We start from the raw sequence: 21,750 nt of genomic DNA on the forward strand, positions 1-21,750 counted from the left end.
AAAATCTTCTTTTGAATAAAATCCAAATGTGATCTGGCTCCTGCCCCACCTGGCTCACTACCCTCCAACCATGGTGATCAGTGGTCTTCAGTTAAGATTCCTGCTGCATCATATCAAAATCATTCACCTCTCCAGGCTTTGCATTTCCTGTCTCTTCTGCCTGGGAACTGCCTACCCTTCATCTGTAGATTTCAGCTTAGATATCACCTTCTCTGCAGGTTCTCATCCGATCACAGCCTCTAAAGATAACCCCACTTTGTCCTTTTCTTGTTTGTTTTCTCTTAGCACTTATCACGAGTTATAATAATGATAAGTGTTTGTTTATTTTTAATTAGTTAACTAATTGGTTTTTCATCTGTCTCTCATCCTAAAATAAAGGGATGGGTCTGACTCATTCAATACCTTGGCATTCCCAGTGCCTAGCACATTAACTACCTCATAATAAGCTATTCAATATGTGCTTATTGAATTAATGAGATTTTTATTGCATACTTTATGTAATAGTCAGAACTTTTTACAATTTTAATTATATTTTTATGTGTGCTCTTATTGACTTAATATTTTCTTTGCTAAAGTTCTATGAGAATAGAGATCAGGTCCATTTTATTCACTGCTATCTTACTAGGACCTTGCAAGTAATAAGTCCCTCACCATAATATTTATTCAATAAGTGAATTAAATTATTATCAACCAAAGGGAGATACTTTAAAAGGTAATATTGGTGATTCTAGACAGTCTTTTGTGTTCAAACAAAGTAGGTGAACTCTGCTTTTAATGATCTGAACTTGGGAAAGGCAGTTTCAACAAGTAATAATTTACTATTTTTATAATAATAAATTTACTACGCTTTTGTTTAATTTATAAATAAATTAATGGATAGAATAAATAATGTAAATAATTTATGGACAGAAACAATTAAAGGCATAGTAAATTATAATAATAGTTACAGTAAATAATGACTTACCACTAAATAAATAATTATTATAATTTACTATGCCCTTAATTCTGTCCATAAAACTTGTATCTAATAAGCCTGTCAAGTACAGATTCTTCCTTTTTTTTAAATATAATGATTCAGTCCTTTTATGTTAGTATCTGCTTGAAATACTAGTTGTTTATGGAAATGGAATACACTTAAAATCACCTATGATATTCAACAACCTGGTCTGTGTAACTTAGATACTGGCCTCAGTATGTGTGTGTGTATATATATATATATATATATATATATATATATATATATATATTTTTTTTTTTTTTTTTTTTTTTTGAGAAAGAAGGGGGGGTCTCACTATGTTGTCTGAACTGGCCTCGAACACTTGGGCTTGAGGGATCTTCCTCCCTCCTCAGCCTCCAGAGTAGCTGGAACTACAGGAATACATCCCCACGCCCAGCTTAGCCTCAGTATAATTTTGACAGAAGGTTCCCTTTAAGAGGTTTCCAGAATTGATATTGGAGCATAATGTAGTCCCATATTTCTGATCTCCGAAAAAGGTTCAGTGCTATAATGTTAAATGGCCGTTGTGGTAAATGGCAAAAATCTCCACAACACCCTGTGTCTTCCAACAAGAGGTGGAGTCTATTTTCCCAGCCATTGCTGTACGGGCCCTGGGACTTGCTTTGATCAACGAATTATGGCAAGAGTGATGTTGTACCAGTTCCAAAACTTAAGAGGCCTTACACCTTTTGCTCTTACTTTCTTAGATATTTGGAAATGCCAAACCGAATCCAGCAGCACATCAAAAAGCTTATCCGCCATGATCAAGTCGGCTTCATCCCTGGGATGCAAGGCTGGTTCAACATATGCAAATCAATAAACATAATCCATCACATAAACAGAACCAGTGACAAAAAACAAATTATTATCTCAATAGATGCAGAAAAGGCCTTCGATAAAATTCAACAGACTTTCATGCTAAAAACTCTCAATAAACTAGTTATCGATGGAGTGTATCTCAAAATAAGAGCCATTTCTGACAAACTCACAGCCAATATCATACTGAATGGGCAACATCTGGAAGCATTCCCTTTGAAAAAAGGCACAAGAGAAGGATGCCCTCTCTCAGCGCTCCTATTCAACATAGTATTGGAAGTTCTGGCCAGGGCAATCAGGCAAGAGAAAGTAATAAAGGGTATTAAAATAGGAAGAGAGGAAGTCAAATTCTTTCTGTTTGCAGATGACATGATTGTATATTTAGAAAACCCCATTGTCTCAGTTCAAAATCTCCTTAAGCTGATAAGCAACTTCAGCAAAGTCTCAGGATACAAAATCAATGTGCAAAAATCACAAGCATTCCTATATATGAATAACAGACAGAGAGCCAAATCATGAGTGAACTCCCATTCACAATTGCTACTAAGAGAATAAAATACTTAGGAATACAACTTACAAGGGATGTGAAGGACCTATTCAAGGAGAACTACAAACCACTGCTCAAGGAAATAAGAGAGGACACAAACTAATGGAAAAACATTCCATGCTCATGGATAGGAAGGATCAATATCATGAAAATGGCCTTACTGCCCAAAGTAATTTATAGATTCAATACTATTCCCATCAAGCTACCACAGACTTTCTTTACAGAATTGGAAAAAAAGGACTTTAAACTTCATATGGAACCAAAAAGAGCCTGCATAGCCAAGACAATTCTGGACAAGAAGAACAAAGCTGGAGGCATCACGCTACCTGACTTCAAACTTTACTACAAGGCTACAGTAACCAAAACAGCATGGTACTGGTACCAAACAGATATATAGACCAATGGAAGAGAACGGAGGCCTCAGAAATAACACCACACATCTACCATCATCTGATCTTTGACAAACCTGACACACACAAGCAATGGGGAAAAGATTCCTTATTTAATAAATGGTGTTGGGAAAACTGGCTAACAATATGCAGAAAACTGAAACTGGACCCCTTCCATACACCTTATACAAAAATCAACTCAAGATGGATCAAAGACTTAAATGTTAGACCTAAAACCATAAAAATCCTAGAAGAAAACCAAGGCAATACCATTCAGGACACAGGCATGGGCAAAGACTTCATGTCTAAAACACCAAAAGCAATGGCAACAAAAGCCAAAATTGACAAATGGGATCTAATTAAACTAAAGAGCTTCTTCACAGCAAAAGAAACTATAATCACAGCAAAAGAAACTATAATCAGAGTGAACAGGCAACCTACTGAATGGAAGAAAATTTTTGCAATCCATCCATCTGACAAAGGGCCAATATCCAGAATCTACAAAGAACTTAAACAAATTTACAAGAAAAAAAGCAAACAATCCCATCAAAAAGTGGGCAAAGCATATGAACAGACACTTCTCAAATAAAGACGTTTATACAGCCAACAGACATATGAAAAAATGCTCATCATCACTGGTCATTACAGAAATGCAAATCAAAACCACAATGAGATACCATCTCATGCCAATTAGACTGGCGATCATTAAAAAGTCAAGAAACAACAGATGCTGGAGAAGTTGTGGAAAATTACGAATGCTTTTACACTGTTGGTGGGAGTGTAAATTGGTTCAACCATTGTGGAAGACAGTGTGGTGATTCCTCAAGGATCTGGAATCATAAATACCACTTAACCCAGCAATCCTTATATCCTTATATCCTTTGGGCATATACCCAAAGGATTATAAATCATTCTACTATAAAGACACATGCACACGTATGTTTATTGCATCACTATTCACAATAGCAAAAACTTGGAACCAACCCAAATGTCCACCAATGATAGACTGGATTAAGAAAACGTGGCACATATATACCATGGAATACAATGCAGCCATCAAAAAAAGGATGAGTTCATGTCCTTTGCAGGGACATGGATGAAGCTGGAAACCATCATTCTCAGCAAACTATCACAAGGACAGAAAACCAAACACCACATGTTCTCACTCATAAGTGGGAGGTGAACAATGAGAACACATGGACACACGGAGAGGAACATCATACACTGGGGCTTGTGGGGGGTGGGGACTAGGGGAGGCATAACATTAGGAGAAATATCTAATGTAGGTGACGGGTTGATGGGTGCAGCAAACCACCATGGCACTTCTATAGCTATGTAACAAACCTGCACGTTCTCCACATGTAACCCAGAACTTAAAGTATAATTTAAAAAAAAAGAAATTTAAAAATGCAATATGAATGAGGTTGGCTAGCCTGCTGAAGGATTAGAGACTACATGGAGAGAGGCCCCAGTTCTTTCAGATATCCCAGCTGATGCCATCACAATCAGCCAGGCTGGCCAACCCACCAGCGCCTGCAGATGCATGAGAGAGCCCCGTTGTATTTGTTTGAGAGGGCTGCTGTAACAAAGCCTGTAACACCACACACTGGGGAGTTCAACCAACATAAACTCACTTTCTCACAGTTCTGGAAGTTAGAAGTCTGAAATCAAGATTAGGCAGTATTGTGTTTTGTGTGTCTTTTTGGGTTTTCTTGTTTGTTTTTGAGGGCTATGAAATAAGCATCTGTTCCAGTTCTCTCTCCTGGGCTTGTAGACACCTGTCTTCAGGTTCAAATGGCATTTTCCCCATATATTCACATTATCTTCCTCTGCACAAGTCAGTGCTCAAATTTCCTCTTTTTAGAAGAACATTAGTCATATTGGATTAGGGTTCACCCTAATGACTTTATTTTCACTTACTTTCTTCTGTAGAGACCCTATCTCAAATACCACAGTATCAATCTGAGATACTGGGGATTAGGACTCCAGCACATATATATTTTTGAAGGGGAAGAGATGTGATTCAGCCCATAACACTAGCAAAGACCAGCAAGATGAGAACTGCCCAGCTGAGCCTAGCCCAAAAGAGCAGCCCATGAAGAAAGCCCAGTAAATGACTGTTTTTTAAGTTGCTAAGTTTTAAGGTAGCTTGTTACACAGCAAAGGTTAACTGATTACAGCTACATTTAATTGAATTTTGGTATATTTTTTATTTGGTTTTAAAACTGTAAGACTTTCTGGATATTACTGAGTTGCCAGAGCTGTGCTGGTTACATGGGAAATGCTGAGATCAACATTCCCCGACAATATAGTCTCTCTCGCACTCCAAGGAGCTAGCTGTAATTTCACATAAATATTTCATTTCTTCTTTCAGGTTGTCCCTTGGGAAGTCCAATAGCACTGATCACCCTATCACCTTAAACCTAAAGTTAATATATTTCACTCAACACCTCTGCCAAAAATATGTTCGTCAAAGTATGTTCTTCTCCAAGTTTAACATGACCTATTTTCTAAAAAAAAATCAAATCAAGTGCACCTCACAGCACCCTCACTCAGATAGAAACCACGGTTTATTTATTTTTATGTATAACGCTGCATCTCTAAATACCAATATTTTCACCAAAATAAACTTAGTCCTGTGAAGTTAAATTTCATGCATGTCAGAAGTATTTCCTCAACTGAGTAAATATTGAGAGGAGCAATTCTACTTTTTGACAGAAAGTGTGCAATGTGTTTGGTCATCAAATTCAACTTAGTATTCCAAATAGTACCCAAATATTTTTGGCAATCTCAAAGCTCTTATGAATCTCCCAGCCAACCATTGCTTTGATGGGCAATTTCTTCACCTGGCAGGAAGTTTTTCTAGTTAATTCACCTTTACTTCAAGTTCTATATTTTCCCTTTTCAATTTTGCCTATATACTTAAACACAGTTAGACTTGTGACCAAAAGATGCATTGCAAAATCCTACCTATTTAAGTGGCCTTATGGTTCCCTTATTGGGAAACTGATAATTCACAATTCCAATTCTAACTGGATTAGTCTCATTCAAAATCCTGTGCTGCATATTACACATCTTATTACCTATGTTAGTCCGTTATGTATTGCTGTAAAGGAAAACCTGAGACTGGGTAAATTATAGAGAAAAGAGGTGTATTTGGCTCATTGTTCTGCAGGTAATACAGAAAGCATGGCACCAGCATTTGCTTCTGGTGAGATCTCAGGAAGCTTTCAATCATGATGGAAGGCAAAGAAGGCGTAGGCATGCCACATGGCAAGAGAGGGAGCAAGAGAGAGGTGAGGAAGTGTAACACTCTTTTAAACAACCAGCTACTGTGTGAACCAATAGAGCAAGAACTCATAACCACAAGGATGGCACCAACCCATTTACAAGGGATCCACCCTCTGTGAACCAAATACCTCCCACTAGGCCCACCTTCAACACCGGGGATCACATTGTAACATGATATTTGGAGGGGACAAATTTTCAAACTATGTCATCACCCAACTTCATGAAGAATTTAGTAACTATTTAAAATGCTGTGAATTAAGATGTTCTCTGCTTTTAAAGGATGACTACTCATACCCCAGAGCAATATTTAGATGTAAGCTAATGGTTTATGTAGTTACATTTTTCTTTTAAAGACATTTTTGTAAAAATTTAGTTTATTGGGAACAATCGACCAAAAATCATGGACAATTCTACTCTCAAAAATGTCACTGTACCCATACCATCCACCACCACCACCACCACCACAGTTTCTCACTGTACTAAGGGCCTGTTACTGTCTTGCTTCCAAGTGTCAACATTTTCCCCTTGTGGTTGTCTGGGGATTGGACAGGACTTTCCACTGCTTGATTTTCACACTGCTTTCCTTTTTGCATTGGCTTTAACTGGGTTTCTGCCATTTCCTATGTTTTCAGGAAGCCTGATGCTTTGGCTTGGCTCTAAGTCAGTTTGTTAATATGTAAAGTCTATCTTGTTTATAGAAATAGGTTGATTCATGGATAATTTCTTCTATGTTTGCAAATTGCCCCCTTCAGATAACAGCCTTAACCTCCGTATGAGGTTGTCCAGAAAGCCTTTTGTGCTTTGACATTTTATTTTAGTAGTCTGTAGCTGGACAAAGTTGGTTTGGCATATAATCATCACTTCTTTAGCTGGGGGGCTTTTTCTTTCTTTCCTCTCTGGTGATGCAATAAGATCACTGTAGTTTTCTTTCTTTTTAAATCATTTTTTAATCTTTGAATGTCGAAAAGCATTCTCCAATTTTTCTTTGTTTTTTCTCTTCTCTCTGGAGATGCTCTAGCTTCCTCAGGGGTCCCTTTCATAATCTAATTTCTTTGATTTTGCCAGATCCAACAAGGAAGTACTTTTTATTACAGTCTCTCTTGAGCAGAGAGTCTGTGTGTCAGACCATATTAGAAAATTTTCCCCAAAAAACTTTTAAAATTGAAGACACATTGATGTCTATATTCTTGTGAAAATAACCTTTAGAATCCCTTCTTAATGTGTCCAGGAGGCTCTCCTGTTTGGGAAGTATTCTTCCTTATTCAACAAATTTTTTATAATCTTTCTCTGTTCAGGAATATCAGTTCCTAACAAACAAAACCAAATTAAATATACAGCCAGTTACAGCAGCCAGAATTGTTCCTTAACATTCCCTGCTTCTCTATTTGAAAAATAGCCTCTGAACTTGTGATCACTATGACTGTAAGGGCCAGGACATAGAATATTATTCCAAACAAATTATTTTAATGGTTTTCATGATAAATGTAACTCATATCAGCTAAAGTAATCAGCCATTGAGATGGCTAGAATATTCTTCAGATAGATTTTATCATGAGGCTACCCTTTAGGGCATCAATATCCCCTGTGACTGTATTGCTAGGTATATGAAAATCACTAATTTTTTGAATGTCCTTAAAAACTTTTCTAGATATCAGATAGTCTGAGAAATTCAGATGAATTGGTGGTTTTAAGAGTTTTAAAAGCAGAATGTTAAAGTGCTTAGACAACAAGTGAATTCTGGTAGAAGCAAAAAAAGGTAGGAATCAATATTTATTAGGTTTATACTGTAAGGAGACACTTGACATAATGGTCTCTCTATTCTTCACAAAAATCCTTTAAGTATGCTATCTCTATTTTATGAACAACAACAAAAAAAAAAACTAAGACTTGGAGACATTAAGTATCCTGTGTGAGGTCACACTCCTCTCTGGCTAGTAGGCTAGAGCCAGGATTATAAAGACTATACTTATTGTCCTCTAATCATATGTCTTCCTGAGAAGCAGAATCAAAGAGAAAAGACAAGGCAATAGGATTTATTAATCTTAGTCACATTTTCTAAATGATTTATTTTCCCCATATACAAGAAGCTTAGGGAAATAATGTAAATGTGTGAAACAGCATCTCATGAATGCGGACATAATGAATATATATGTTTTCTGCATATGTAACTGATGACTGAAAAGACTGACATCAACATTACAGTCTGTTATTTAGGATCAAATAAAATGAATCAGGCACTCTATGGATATGTCTTCATATTCACAGATGATCAGGGACTTAGTGTAGTAGTTTAAAACATGGGCTTTTGGAGGTGGAGAGGAGGAGGGCAGGATAGGGAGAGCTTGATTAATGGATACAAAATTACAGCTAGAGAGCAGCAATAAATTCTAGAGTTCTATACCACTGTTGGGTGAATATAGACGACAACAATTTCTTGTATATTTTCAAAAAGCTGGAAGAGAGAATTTTGAATGTTCCCAACACAAAGAAGGATTAATGTTTGAGATGATAGATATACTAATTACCCTGATTTGATCATCACACATTGTATACATGTATTGAAATATCACTCTGTCTCCCATAAATATGTACAATTACTATGTGACAAGTAAAAATAAAAGGTAACAAAAAGAACATGGGCCTCTAGAGCCAGGCTGGACATGTCAAGTCCCTGTTCTTTCTCTTACTGACTGTATAACTCTGAGCAAATTAGCCTCTTTGTGCAATAGTTTCCTCATCTGTAAAATGATCTGTAAAATGAGTGTGGTTTTAAAGAACAGCTTATCTTGCTGGGCCAGAATGATTAAATGTGCAATATGTAAATGTTATTTCTGTCTGGCTTATAGTAAGCACTTAAAACATGCTTCCTCTTATTATCTTATGTGCTAAATCTCAAAAATGTTATAAACCTCTGTCACAAACATTAGTCATCAGAACTAATGGTAGTATCATTATATTGTCTTTGACGTTCCCAAGATATATCACAGAGTTCATGGGAGCATAATCTGTGTTATATAATTATCTGTTAGTAGCAGAGAACAAGTATAGAATAGTGGTTAAAATTGCAGACCATCAAGTCATTTGTTCCTACTAGAACTATAAACAGGGCTGCCCAGCTTACTGTTTTTCATATCTGTAAAATAGAAGAATAGTAACTACCTCACAGAATTATAGTTAAGATTAATAAAATCATTCCTTGAAGAGTATCTAGAGATTCTTGATCAATTATTTATTAATATATTCATCATATCATTATTATTTTAATCCTATCATATTATTTTAATCCCAGAATAGGAAATTATTTGTTTAGTGTCTTTTGAGTTTACCAATCCTAAATCTTATATGGATAATATCATCTTTATTTATTTATTTATTTTGAAATGGGGTCTCACTTTGCCACGCAGGCTGGTTTCAAACTGCTGGTCTCAAGCCATCTTCTAGTTTCAGCCTCCCAAAGGGCTGGGATTGTAGATGTGAGCCACCATGCCCAACCTTGATAATGTCTTAGACCTGTGTGGTTTGTTACAACTACCTCAGTGTTTCACATCCATCATATCATTTAATCCATAAAATAACTTTTGAGACAGGTGTCATTACTCTTAGGTTGCAGAGAAAGGTAGAAAATTTATCCAAAATCACAAAGTTGATAAGTCATAGTTAGAACTTGAATCCAGATCTTCTGAATTAAGACTTCCATAATCGTTTTTCTTGTTTTCCTACCTTCTGCATGTTCTCAGGAAAAAGAAATATTTGAGGATATGTAGGAAAGGAATCATACATGCACCTATCATAGGTTACAGTGGCCAAACTGAAGCAAAAAAAAAAGAGCAAGTATCCAGTTTTAAAGTAGATAAAAGGAGAAAGAAACGTGATGATATGCCTCATCTTTTGCAAATATCTTTCATTTGCAGTTCTCAAGTCAGTAATCACGTGACAAGTTTACAGAGTTCCCATTGAGATTAGTGAACCCAAAAAAGGTAGGCAGGAAAATAAACTAACTAGGCAGACAACCACATGGTTTATATTTTATGTTTTCACTTTTTAAAATATTCTATTTCCATGCACACTCAAATATAAACATTGATAAACTGTTCTAAAGACTAATAGTGATATTATTAAGTTATTAAACAAACATAGTTGATAGGGATATGGAGATAATTACTATAATTTTTTTCACCCTAATCCACCGTCAATAACTTATTCCAGTAGTATAAACTGACATTTACTTTCTTACCTTTTTTAAACTTCTGGGTTTCGGCTGAAGTTCAGTTTCCAGGAAATCTCTCCCCATTTGGGGTCACCGTGTACCACAGCCTCAAATTCCTCCCAAGTCCCTTGCCCATGTACACAATCATACAACTCACTGTCTGTTCTGGTGGGTTTAGTGGACAGTGTCCATGTGACAAAATTATATCCCTCTGAAAGGAACTGGAATGAGAGAGAACAGATATTACCCACTCATGGATGGGATTTAATGTAGGAAACCATGGCCATGACACAAGCTTTGCCTGCAGGCTCAGATATTTGCGTCTTAGTCTCCTGTATCTGTCACAGTCCCTTTTCAAGGCTGCTGAGATACAGAAAATATAAAAGCAAGTACTTTTATCCAGGAAGCTAGCCCTGCTGATTTTCACATTGAGAAGTTTAAACAGGCATAAGGTCAGGATATTATAATAATCACTCCTTGAAGGGGAGTAGTTACAGGTCAAATATAAATACCTTGACAAGGCTAAAAGGACTGAAGAAATAAAATTGCGAATCGAGCTATACTGAGATCCACTTTGAGTTAATAAAACGAACAGGTTTGACTGTATTTTTTTAAAACACTTTTCCCAGAATGATACATTTAAAAGCCTGAATATTTGCTATTTCTCCCAGTATCACACATTCCTTCTCCCACACTGAAGAGACCACTGAACTTAGAAAATCAGGAATTTTTGTTGTTCACTGTAACTGTTTTGTGAGCTTGTTTATCAGCTGCACAGACACACTGCAAGGCCTTCAGTGGGCTTGGGACCACAAGTGAGTGTGTGGTGAAAAAAGACCTCACCATGCAATTTAGCAGATTCCAAAAAAAGGAACAAAAATCTTAAGAGAAGGCATTCATGACAGTAAAAATTATGGTTGGTGAAAGTTGGCTGAATTGGCTGAGAAAATCATCTTTCTAAAAAGATTTGCTTCATGTATTAGGGTTAAGTTCAGCTCTGAAAGGACCTATTTGAAATCATGTTGTTCTTGCATCTGGTTGAGGACAAACTACCCCAAATTAACTACACACAAATGTCATTTTTAGCCTTTCAACATGTGATTAAATCAAGGGTTTGCATCCTTTGAAGCACAATTCTTTATAGTTTTAATATGGTCAATAAGCATTGGAAGGCTTATTATGTTCTGAAGAAGAGAATTTTCTGGTTAGACAAAATGTTACTCATAATCAATTTTTCTTTCAATGTTTATTGAAAGTTATGCTATTATGTGTTAGACTAGTTTTCTGCTTTAGAAAGTATAGTGTGCAGAATGTAATTTAATACTTCTTAAATAATGGTAGCCTGACAGCACAGAAAGATAATAAATATCTTAAAAATAGTCTTCTTTTTTTTATTATACTTTAAGTTCTAGGGTACATGTGCACAACATGCAGGTTTGCTACATAAAAAAAAAAAAAAAAAAAAAAAAAACATAGTCTTCTGAACTGTGATCACTATGACTCTATGGCCCAGGACAAAGAACACAAATAATGAAATATCTGAACAAGAAATTGTGCCTTCAAGCAAATATTTTCAATGGCTTAAAATATCTTGGTGTGCTTTCAGGTTACCATTATGATTATTAAACCTAAGTGATGTTAAAAATATATGTTGACTTACCAACTAAAGATCTATTCTCAAAGATTATGTGTAAAAATTACATGATTTGTATTCATAGCAGCATTATTCACAATAGCTAAAAGATGGAACCAACCCAGGTGTCCATTGATTAATGAATGGATAAGCAAAATGTGTATATACACATAAGGAAATATTATTCAGCCCTTAAAATGAAGGAAATTATTACCTATACTACAACATGGATGACTCATGAGGAGATTATGTTAAGTGAAATAAGTCAGTCGCAAAAAAAGAGAAATACTGTATGATTCTAAAGACAAGATACTTAGAGTAATTGAATTCATAGAAAGAGAAAAATAGAACAATGGTTGCCAGGGACTGGGGGTCATACAAAATTGTCATTTAATGGGTATACAGTTTCAGTTTTGCAAGATGAAAAGCTTCCAGAGATTGGTTGTACAACAGTGTAAACATTCTTAACACTAAAGTTTATGTACACCTAAAAATGGTCAAGATGTTAATTTTGATGTTATATGTATTTTACTATGATTTTTTAAAATTTGTATAAATTTAAGACTACAAGTGTAATTTTGTTACATGGATATATTGAGCAGTGTCTAAGTCTGGGCTTTTAGTGTATTCATCACCTGAATAATTTATATTATACCCATTAAGAAATTTCTCATTATCTCCCCTGTCTCACCCCCCCCCACCTTCCCAAGTCTTCAATGCCTATTTTTCCATACTTTATGTCCATATGTACACAAAATTTCGCTCTCACTTATGGGAGAAAATGCGTTTTTTGACTTTCTGTTTCTGAGTTGTTTCACTTACAATGATGGCTTCCATTTCCATCCATATTGTTGCAAAAGACATGATTTATTTCTTTTAGTGGCTGAATAGTATTCCATTATGTATATATGCTACATTTTCTTTATCCAATCATCTGTTGATAGACACTTAGATTGATTCCATATCTTTGCAATTGTGAACAGTGCTGCGATAAACATGCAAGGGCAGGTATCTTTTTAATATGATCATTTCTTTTCCTTTGCATAGATATACAGTAGTAGGATTGCTGGATCAAATGGTAGATCTATTTTTAGTTCTTCGAGAACTCTCCTTACTGTTTTCCATAGAGGCTGTACTAATTTACATTCCCACTAACAGTGTATAAGAATTCCCTTTTCTCCACATCCTTGCCAACATCTGTTATTTTTTATCTTTTTATAATAACCATTCTGATTGGTGTAAGATGATATCTCATTGTGGTTTAATATGCATTTATCTGATGATTAGTGAGGTTGAACATTTTTGCATGTACTAAATGGCCATTTATATGTCTTCTTTTCAAAAATATCTATGCATGTACCCACCCACTTTTTAATGGGATTATTTGTGTTTCTGTTGTTGTTGTAGTTGGGCTGAGTTCCTAATACATTCTGGATATTAGTCCTTGTATAGTTTGTAAATAGTTTCTCCCATTCTGCAGGCAGACTGTTCACTCTGCTGATTATTTCTTTGACTGTGACAAAGATTTTTAGTTTAATTAAGTCCCATTTGTCTATTTTCATTTTTATTGCTTGTGCTTTTGAGGTCTTAGTCATGAATTCATTGCCTACACCAATGTCTAGAAGAGTTTTCTCTAGGTTGTCTTCTAGTATTTTTAGTTTCAAGTCTTAATTTTAAGGCTTTAATTCATCTTGAGTTGATTTTTAAAGAAGTTTTTACTTTTATGGATACATGGGTGTATATATTTATGGGATACCTGAGATATTTTGATACAGGCATACAATGTGTAATAATCCCATTAGGGTAAATGGGGTATCCATCACCTCAAGCATTTATTATTTCTTTGTGTTACAAACATTCCAATTATATTCTTTTAGTTATTTTTAAATGTACAATAAATTATTGTTGACTATAGTCACCTTGTGCTATCACATACTAGATTTTATTTATTTCTAACTTTATTTTTATACTCATTAACCACCTCCACTTCTCCCCCCAAACCCCCTTATCCTTTCCAGCCTCTGGTGACCACCATTCTACTCTCTATCTCCAATAGTTCAATTTTTTTTTTTTTTCATTTTCAGCTCCCACAAATGAGTTAGAACATGCAAAGTTTGTCTTTCTGTGCCTGGCTTATTTCACTTAACATAATGTCCTTCAGTTCCATCCACTTTGTTGCAAATGACAGGATCTCATTGTTTTTTAAGACTGAATAGTACTCCATTGTGTATATGTGCCACATTTTCTTTATCCATTTGGCTGCTGATGGACACCATAGTTGCTTCCAAATCTTGACTGTTGGGAACAGTGCTTCTGTATATATGGGAGTGTGGCTATCTCTTTGATATACTGATTTCATTTCTTTTGGATATATACCTAGCAATGGAATTGCTGGATCATATGGTAGTTCCATTTTTGGTTTTTGAAGGAACCTCCATACTGTTCTCCATAGTGGCTGTAATAATTTACATTCCCACAAACAGTGTACAAGCTTTCCCTTTTTTTCACATCCTCACCAGCATTCATTATTGCCTGTCTTTCGAATGAAAGTGTTTTAAAATGGGATGAGATGATATTTCATTATAGTTTTGATTTGCATGTCTTTGGTGATCAATGATATTGAACACCTTTTCTTTTTTTTTTTCTTTTTTTTTTATTACACTTTAAGTTCTAGGGTATATGTGCACAATGTGCAGGTTTGTTACATATGTATACATGTGCCATGTTGATGTGCTGCACCCATCAACTCATCAGCACCAATCAACTCGTCATTTACGTCAGGTATAACTCCCAATGCCATCGCTCCTCCATCCCCCCTCCCCACAATAGGCCCCAGTGTGTGATGTTCCCCTTCCCATGTCCAAGTGATCTCATTGTTCAATTCCCACCTATGAGTGAGAACATGCAGTGTTTGATTTTCTGTTCTTGCAATAGTTTGCTGAGAATCATGGTTTCCAGCTGCATCCATGCCCCTACAAAGGACACGAACTCATCCTTTTTTATGGCTGCATAGTATTCCATGGTGTATATGTGCCACTTAATCCAGTCTGTCACTGATGGACATTTGGGTTGATTCCAAGTCTTTGCTATTGTGAATAGTGCCGCAATAAACACATGTGTGCATGTGTCTTTATAGCAGCATGATTTATAATCCTTTGGGTATATACCCAGTAATGAGATGGCTGGGTCATATGGTATTTCTAGTTCTAGATCCTTGAGGAATCGCCATACTGTTTTCCACAATGGTTGAACTAGTTTACAATCCCACCAACAGTGTAAAAGTGTTCCTGTTTCTCCACATCCTCTCCAGCACCTGTTGTTTCCTGACTTTTTAATGATTGCCATTCTAACTGGTGTGAGATGGTATCTCATTGTGGTTTTGATTTGCATTTCTCTGATGGCCAGTGATAATGAGCATTTTTTCATATGTCTGTTGGCTGTATGAATGTCTTCTTTTGAGAAATGTCTGATCTTATCCTTTGCCCACTTTTTGATGGGGTTGTTTGTTTTTTTCTTCTAAATTTGTTTGAGTTCTTTGTAGGTTCTGGATATTAGTGCTTTGTCAGATGACTAGATTGCAAAAAATTTTCTCCCATTCTGTAGGTTGCCTGTTCACTCTGATGGTAGTTTCTTTTGCTGTGCAGAAGCTCTTTAATTTAATTAGATCCCATTTGTCAATTTTGGCTTTTGTTGCCATTGCTTTTGGTGTTTTAGACATGAAGTCCTTGCCCATGCCTATGTCCTGAATGGTATTACCTAGGTTTTCTTCTAGGGTTTTTATGGTATTAGGTCTAACTAACATTTAAGTCTCTAATCCATCTTGAATTAATTTTCGTATAAGCAGTAAGGAAAGGATCCAGTTTCAGCTTTCTGCTTATGGCTAATCAATTTTCCCAGCACCATTTATTAAATAGGGAATCTTTTCCCCATTTCTTGTTTTTGTCAGGTTTGTCAAAGATCAGATGGCTGTAGATGTGTGGTATTATTTCTGAGGACTCTGTTCTGTTCCATTGGTCTATATCTCTGTTTTGGTACCAGTACCATGCTGTTTTGGTTACTGTAGCCTTGTAGTAGAGTTTGGAGTCAGGTAGCATGATGCCTCCAGCTTTGTTCTTTTGACTTAGGATTGTCTGGGCAATGCAGGCTCTTTTTTGGTTCCATATGAACTTTAAAGCAGTTTTTTCCAATTCTCTGAAGAAAGTCAATGGTAGCTTGATGGGGATGGCATTGAATCTATAAATTACCTTGGGCAGTATGGCCATTTTCACAATATTGATTCTTCCTATCTATGAGCATGGAATGTTCTTCCATTTGTTTGTGTCTTCTTTTATTTCACTGAGCAGTGGTTTGTAGTTCTCCTTGAAGAGGTCCTTTACATCCCTTGTAAGTTGGATTCCTAGGTATTTTATTCTCTTTGAAGCTATTGTGAATGGGAGTTCATTCATGATTTGGCTCTCTGTTTGTCTGTTACTGGTGTATAAGAATGCTTGTGATTTTTGCACATTGATTTTGTATCCTGAGACTTTGCTGAAGTTGCTTGTCACCTTAAGGAGATTTTAGGCTGAGATGATGGGGTTTTCTAAATATACAATCATGTCATCTGCAAACAGGGACAATTTGACTTCTTCTTTTCCTAACTGAATACCCTTGATTTCTTTCTCTTGCCTGATTGCCCTAGCCAGAACTTCCAACACTATGTTGAATAGGAGTGGTGAGAGAGGGCATCCCTGTCTTGTACCAGTTTTCAAAGGGAATGCTTCCTGGTTTTGCCCATTCAGTGTGATATTGGCTGTGGGTTTGTCATAAATAGCTCTTATTATTTTGAGATACATTCCATCAATACCAAATTTGTTGAGAGTTTTTATCATGAAGGGCTGTTGAATTTTGTCAAAGGCCTTTTCTGCATCTATTGAGATAATCATGTGGTTTTTGTCTTTGGTTCTGTTTATGTGATGGATTACGTTCATTGATTTGCGTATGTTGAACCAGCCTTGCATCCCAGGGATGAAGCCCGCTTGATCATGATGTATTCGCTTCTTGATGTGCTGCTGGATTCGGTTTGCCAGTATTTTATTGAGGATTTTTGCATCGATGTTCATCAGGGATATTGGTCTAAAATTCTCTTATTTTGTTGTGTCTCTGCCAGGCTTTGGTATCAGGATGATGTTGGCCTCATAAAATGAGTTAGAGAGGATTCCCTGTTTTTCTATTGATTAGGATAGTTTCAGAAGGAATGGTACCAGCTCTTGTACCTCTGGTAGAATTCGGCTGGGAATCCGTCTGGTCCTGGACTTTTTTGGATGGTAGGCTATTATTGCCTCAATTTCAGAGCCTGCTATTGGCCTATTCAGGGATTCAACTTCTTCCTGGTTTAGTCTTGGGAGAGTGTAAGTGTCCAGGAAATTATCCATTTCTTCAGGGTTTTCTAGTTTATTTGCATAGAGGTGTTTATAGTATTCTCTGATGGTAGTTTGTATTTCTGTGGGTTCGGTGGTGATATCCCCTTTATCATTTTGTAATACATCTATTTGATTCTTCTCTCTTTTCTTTATTAGTCTTGCTAGTGGTCTGTTAATTTTGTTGATCTTTTCAAAAAACCAGCTCCTGGATTCATTGATTATTTGGAGGGTTTTTTGTGTCTCTATCTCCTTCAGTTCTGCTCTGATCTTAGTTATTTCTTGCCTTCTGCTAGCTTTCGAATGTGTTTGCTCTTGCTTCTCTAGTCCTTTTAATTGTGATGTTAGGGTGTCAATTTTAGATCTTTCCTTTTTTCTATTGTGGGCATTTAGTGCTATAAATTTCCCTCTACACATTGCTTTAAATGTGTCCCAGAGATTCTGGTATGTTGTATCTTTTTTCTCGTTGGTTTCAACGAACATCTTTATTTCTGCCTTCATTTCGTTATGTAACCAGTAGTCATTCAGGAGCAGGTTGTTCAGTTTCCATGTAGTTGAGCGGTTTTGATTGAGTTTCTTAGTCCTGAGTTCTAGTTTGATTGCACTGTGGTCTGAGAGACAGTTTGTTATAATTTCTGTTCTTGTACATTTGCTGAGGAGTGCTTTACTTCCAGCTATGTGGTCAGTTTTGGAATAAGTGCAATGTGGTGCTGAGAAGAATGTATATTCTGTTGATTTGGGGTGGAGAGTTCTGTAAATGTCTATTAGGTCCGCTTGGTGCAGAGTTGAGTTCAATTCCTGAATATCCTTGTCAACTTTCTGTCTCATTGATCTATCTAATATTGACAGTGGGGTGTTGAAGTCTCCCATTATTTTTGTGTGGGAGTCTAAGTCTCTTTGTAAGTCTCTAAGGACTTGCTTTATGAATCTGGGTGCTCCTGTATTTGGGTGCATATATATTTAGGATAGTTAGCTCTTCCTGTTGAATTGATCCCTTTACCATTATGTAATGGCCTTCTTTGTCGCTTTTGATCTTTGATGGTTTAAAGTCTGTTTCATCAGAGACTAGGATTGCAACCCCTGCTTTTTTTGGTTTTCCATTTGCTTGGTAGATCTTCCTCCATCCCTTTATTTTGAGCCTATGTGTGTCTCTGCATGTGAGATGGGTCTCCTGAATACAGCAAACTGGTATTCTCCTGAATACAGCAGACTTGGTCATATATTCCTAGTAAACTACTTCCTCCTTCACCTTTCTGTAATTTTATTCATACTATCCTTGGTCTAGATAGAGTGTTGTCTAATAGAATATTTTCTGTTGATGGACATGTTCTATATCTACATGGTCCAGCACAGAAGCCACTAGTCATATATGACTAGAGACTAATATATTGGACAGCACAGGTCTAGAATCTTCTTTCCTATTTTCAAATCTGTTGAAATTCTACTCTTTCCTTTCAATGCTCATCACTGTAGGGAACACAGTCAATGTTTCACCCATACCCTCTCAGATCTCTTTTACCACTGCTGTTTGTATTTCCCTGGCCTCTCAGCTTGTTCTTCTAATAGCTTGTACCTATAAGTCACTTCACGCGACTGTCCTGAAACTACTGGAGCCATGGTGCACACAGAAGCAGAGCTCAGAGGGCCTAGGAGTTTATGTCTTGCCCCCTCTCCCCAACCTCACCCCAGGGCAGCCCTTAGCCCCTAACTGACTGGTACAGGAGTATGAAAATCAAGCTCACTTCCTTTTGACTCAGGCCAACCCTGAGGTAAAACTCAAACTCTAGGGTCTTCCTGCAATATCAGGCTAAAACGGCCTCTCCAGGACTTTGCCTGAAATCTCACCCTTATGCTTGGCTTCTTTCCTTCCCCTGTTCTGCTTCACCCTTTTCCTTACTAGTTCTTCTGCGAGCACTTCATCACTCGCACATGAATCTTCATATCAGGGTCTGTGTCTAAAACAAACTAAAATGCTAATTCCTCTGTGAAACTTTGATTGGGGACCGCAGTCCCCAATCAAAATTAAATATAGCACTTCATTTATATCTTCATATGGCACAATTTAAAAGTTAGATAATTATATTCATGACTGGTTCCCTGTGAACTGTGTCCCCCTAAAATTCATATGTTGTCCCAACCCCCAATGATTATATTTGGATATAAGACTTTTAAGGAAGTACTTAAGATTAAATGAGGTCATAAGCATGGGGCCCTAACCTGATATGACTAATGTTCTTAAAAGAAGACACCAGAGATCTCTGTCTCTTTCTCTCTCTTTCCCGCCTCCCTCTCCCTTCCTGTCCATGTATAGCCAGAGAAAATGTCATATGAGGACACAGCAAGAAGGAGTCCATCTACCAGCCAGAAAGAGAGGCCACACCAGAAACTGAATCCACCAAGACCTTGATCTAGGACTTCTAGCCTCTAGAATTGTGAGTAATGAATTTCTGTTCTTTAAGCCACTTGGTCTGTGGTGTTCTGTTATGATAGCCTGGGTAGACTAATATAGTCCCCAACTAGAATGTAAGCTCTCAATGATTAAGAATCATGTATTCTCCTACTCAGTGTCTTGTATGTTAAAGGTTCTTTAAAATGTTTGTTGAATGTATTGACTATAAAGGAAAAAGTGGACATAATGGTTTTTCCGATCATTTTTTATAAAACTATTGTATGATTTAAAAGTATTAAAGTTGTAGAAAAGAGAATTTGTTGCCATGAGGTATTTATCTATTATACTACAGATTCTTTACATACTAAATAGTGATGGCTAGTCATTCTTTAAGTGGAAAAAAATTAATATAAAAGTGACTCCCATACTCACTGATAAAAACTATGATCTTATCTACGATTTTTATGAGTTCTTCAAATTTAAAAGTCTTTAGAAACCCAATTAGGGATAACTCAGATGTATTATTGAGCTGAAGCAGTGACACACATACAAAAGAAACAAAAAAGCTATATCCCTCCCATCCTTTGTTGATCACAAGTTAGTAAAACACGGACCATGTTGAATATCTTGTAATGACTTAGAAATGTATAATTGAAAGCACTCAAAAAATACTTATCAGATGAACAAATATGCTTAAAGACAAGCAATAAAATGGGTCACATAATAGTACTTTTTTAAATAAAAGAAGTATATAGTTATATAGTAAATAAAAGAAAAAAATTAAGCAAGAATCTTACAAATGAATGACTCTGAGTGGTGAGATTTTTGGATCTTTCTATTAACTTCATCATAATTTGTTAGCTTTTCCCATGTTTTCTACAGTGAATATATATAATATTTGAAACCAGAAAAAAACATAATATTTTTTAATCCTTTAGCCACATCCACATCTTCCAGCTCTGCCTACACCAAAAATCAGCAACAGTAATCAAACAAAAAAATTAGGTTTGGATATGGGGAAATAAAAATGAAAATAACAGTTATTTTACTCATTGAGATTCCATTTACAATTCAATCCATTACAGAGTAATCAGCTTCTGAAAGCTTGAGCTTATGAGTCAGGCAAACCCAAGCACTAAGCTGTTATGATAAAGATGTAACCAAATACAAACGATGTGGAGTCAAGATGATTGCACAACTTGATTCTTTCCTTAGCACTCTCATAAAGCCCATGACCTGATGACAAAGGGCACTGATGATCAGAAATAAATAATTCAGAGAATCTTTGCTGACCCAATTGCTCAGATTTCTCAAGGAAATGTCCTAACTTTTCTCCCTTGGAAATCACCTTTGGCAATAAAATAATCAGGAAAAAAAAAACCTTACCTCAACCTCACCATAGGGAGAGAGAGATGGTCTATAAGGCACAACATTTTTAGGGAAGCTTAATATTAGCCTCCATCTAAAATTATTTGAAACACTTAGCAATATTTCTTTTTAAAATATATTTGTCTTTATATCCATATATTATACACATAATAGCACTGAGAAATTGGTAGGGCAGATATTATTATCCTTAATTTACTAAGATAGAATCTGAAGCCACATTCAGTCCCCTTGAAGCCTAGTTGCATTTTGAGCACAGTCCTTTTGACCTTGTATTCCAAGTACATTCCAGTAGGTGTGGGCTTAAACACCCAAGGGATGGTCTGTGCACATTGCAAGCTGAGAGGAAATAATATTGTTCTACCACCTCGGAAAACTGCTGAATGCCCTGATCTCCTGAGAAATTCTCCCAAGTTTTTAGCAGAAATGTCCCACCCCCGAGTGCAGAATGGAGCCACGTGACCCCCATTCACACTGTGGCCCTGCTTGCTCTTGCACCATCCATCCATCTGGGTGGTCTTCAGGGGAAGCCCTCAGAGGAAGACTGATTGAAACCAGAGTTGCTGTGCCAACCACACCAATTCTAGTGTCTGAACGCAGCCAGCTAAAGCATATTCACTATCCTAAAATAATAAAAACAAATTAATGGAATTGACTCAAGGGAAATCAAGTTTCACTTATAGGCCTAGTGGCAGAAAC

General features: G+C 36.4%; 1 protein-coding gene across 1 annotated transcript in view; it reads right to left on the bottom strand.

Moving 5' to 3' along the window:
* The window catches only part of LOC105463319 (protein kinase cGMP-dependent 2), a 155,777-nt gene extending 145,454 nt beyond the window's left edge, over positions 1-10,323 (bottom strand). Inside the window, exon 1 of the mRNA XM_011710351.3 lies at positions 10,275-10,323. The gene's annotated coding sequence lies outside the window, so the exon portion shown is untranslated. The remainder of the gene's footprint in view (positions 1-10,274) is intronic.
* Positions 10,324-21,750: the final 11,427 nt, after the last annotated feature.

Source organism: Macaca nemestrina, chromosome 3, assembly GCF_043159975.1.
Source record: "Macaca nemestrina isolate mMacNem1 chromosome 3, mMacNem.hap1, whole genome shotgun sequence".
Taxonomy (NCBI): domain Eukaryota; kingdom Metazoa; phylum Chordata; class Mammalia; order Primates; family Cercopithecidae; genus Macaca; species Macaca nemestrina.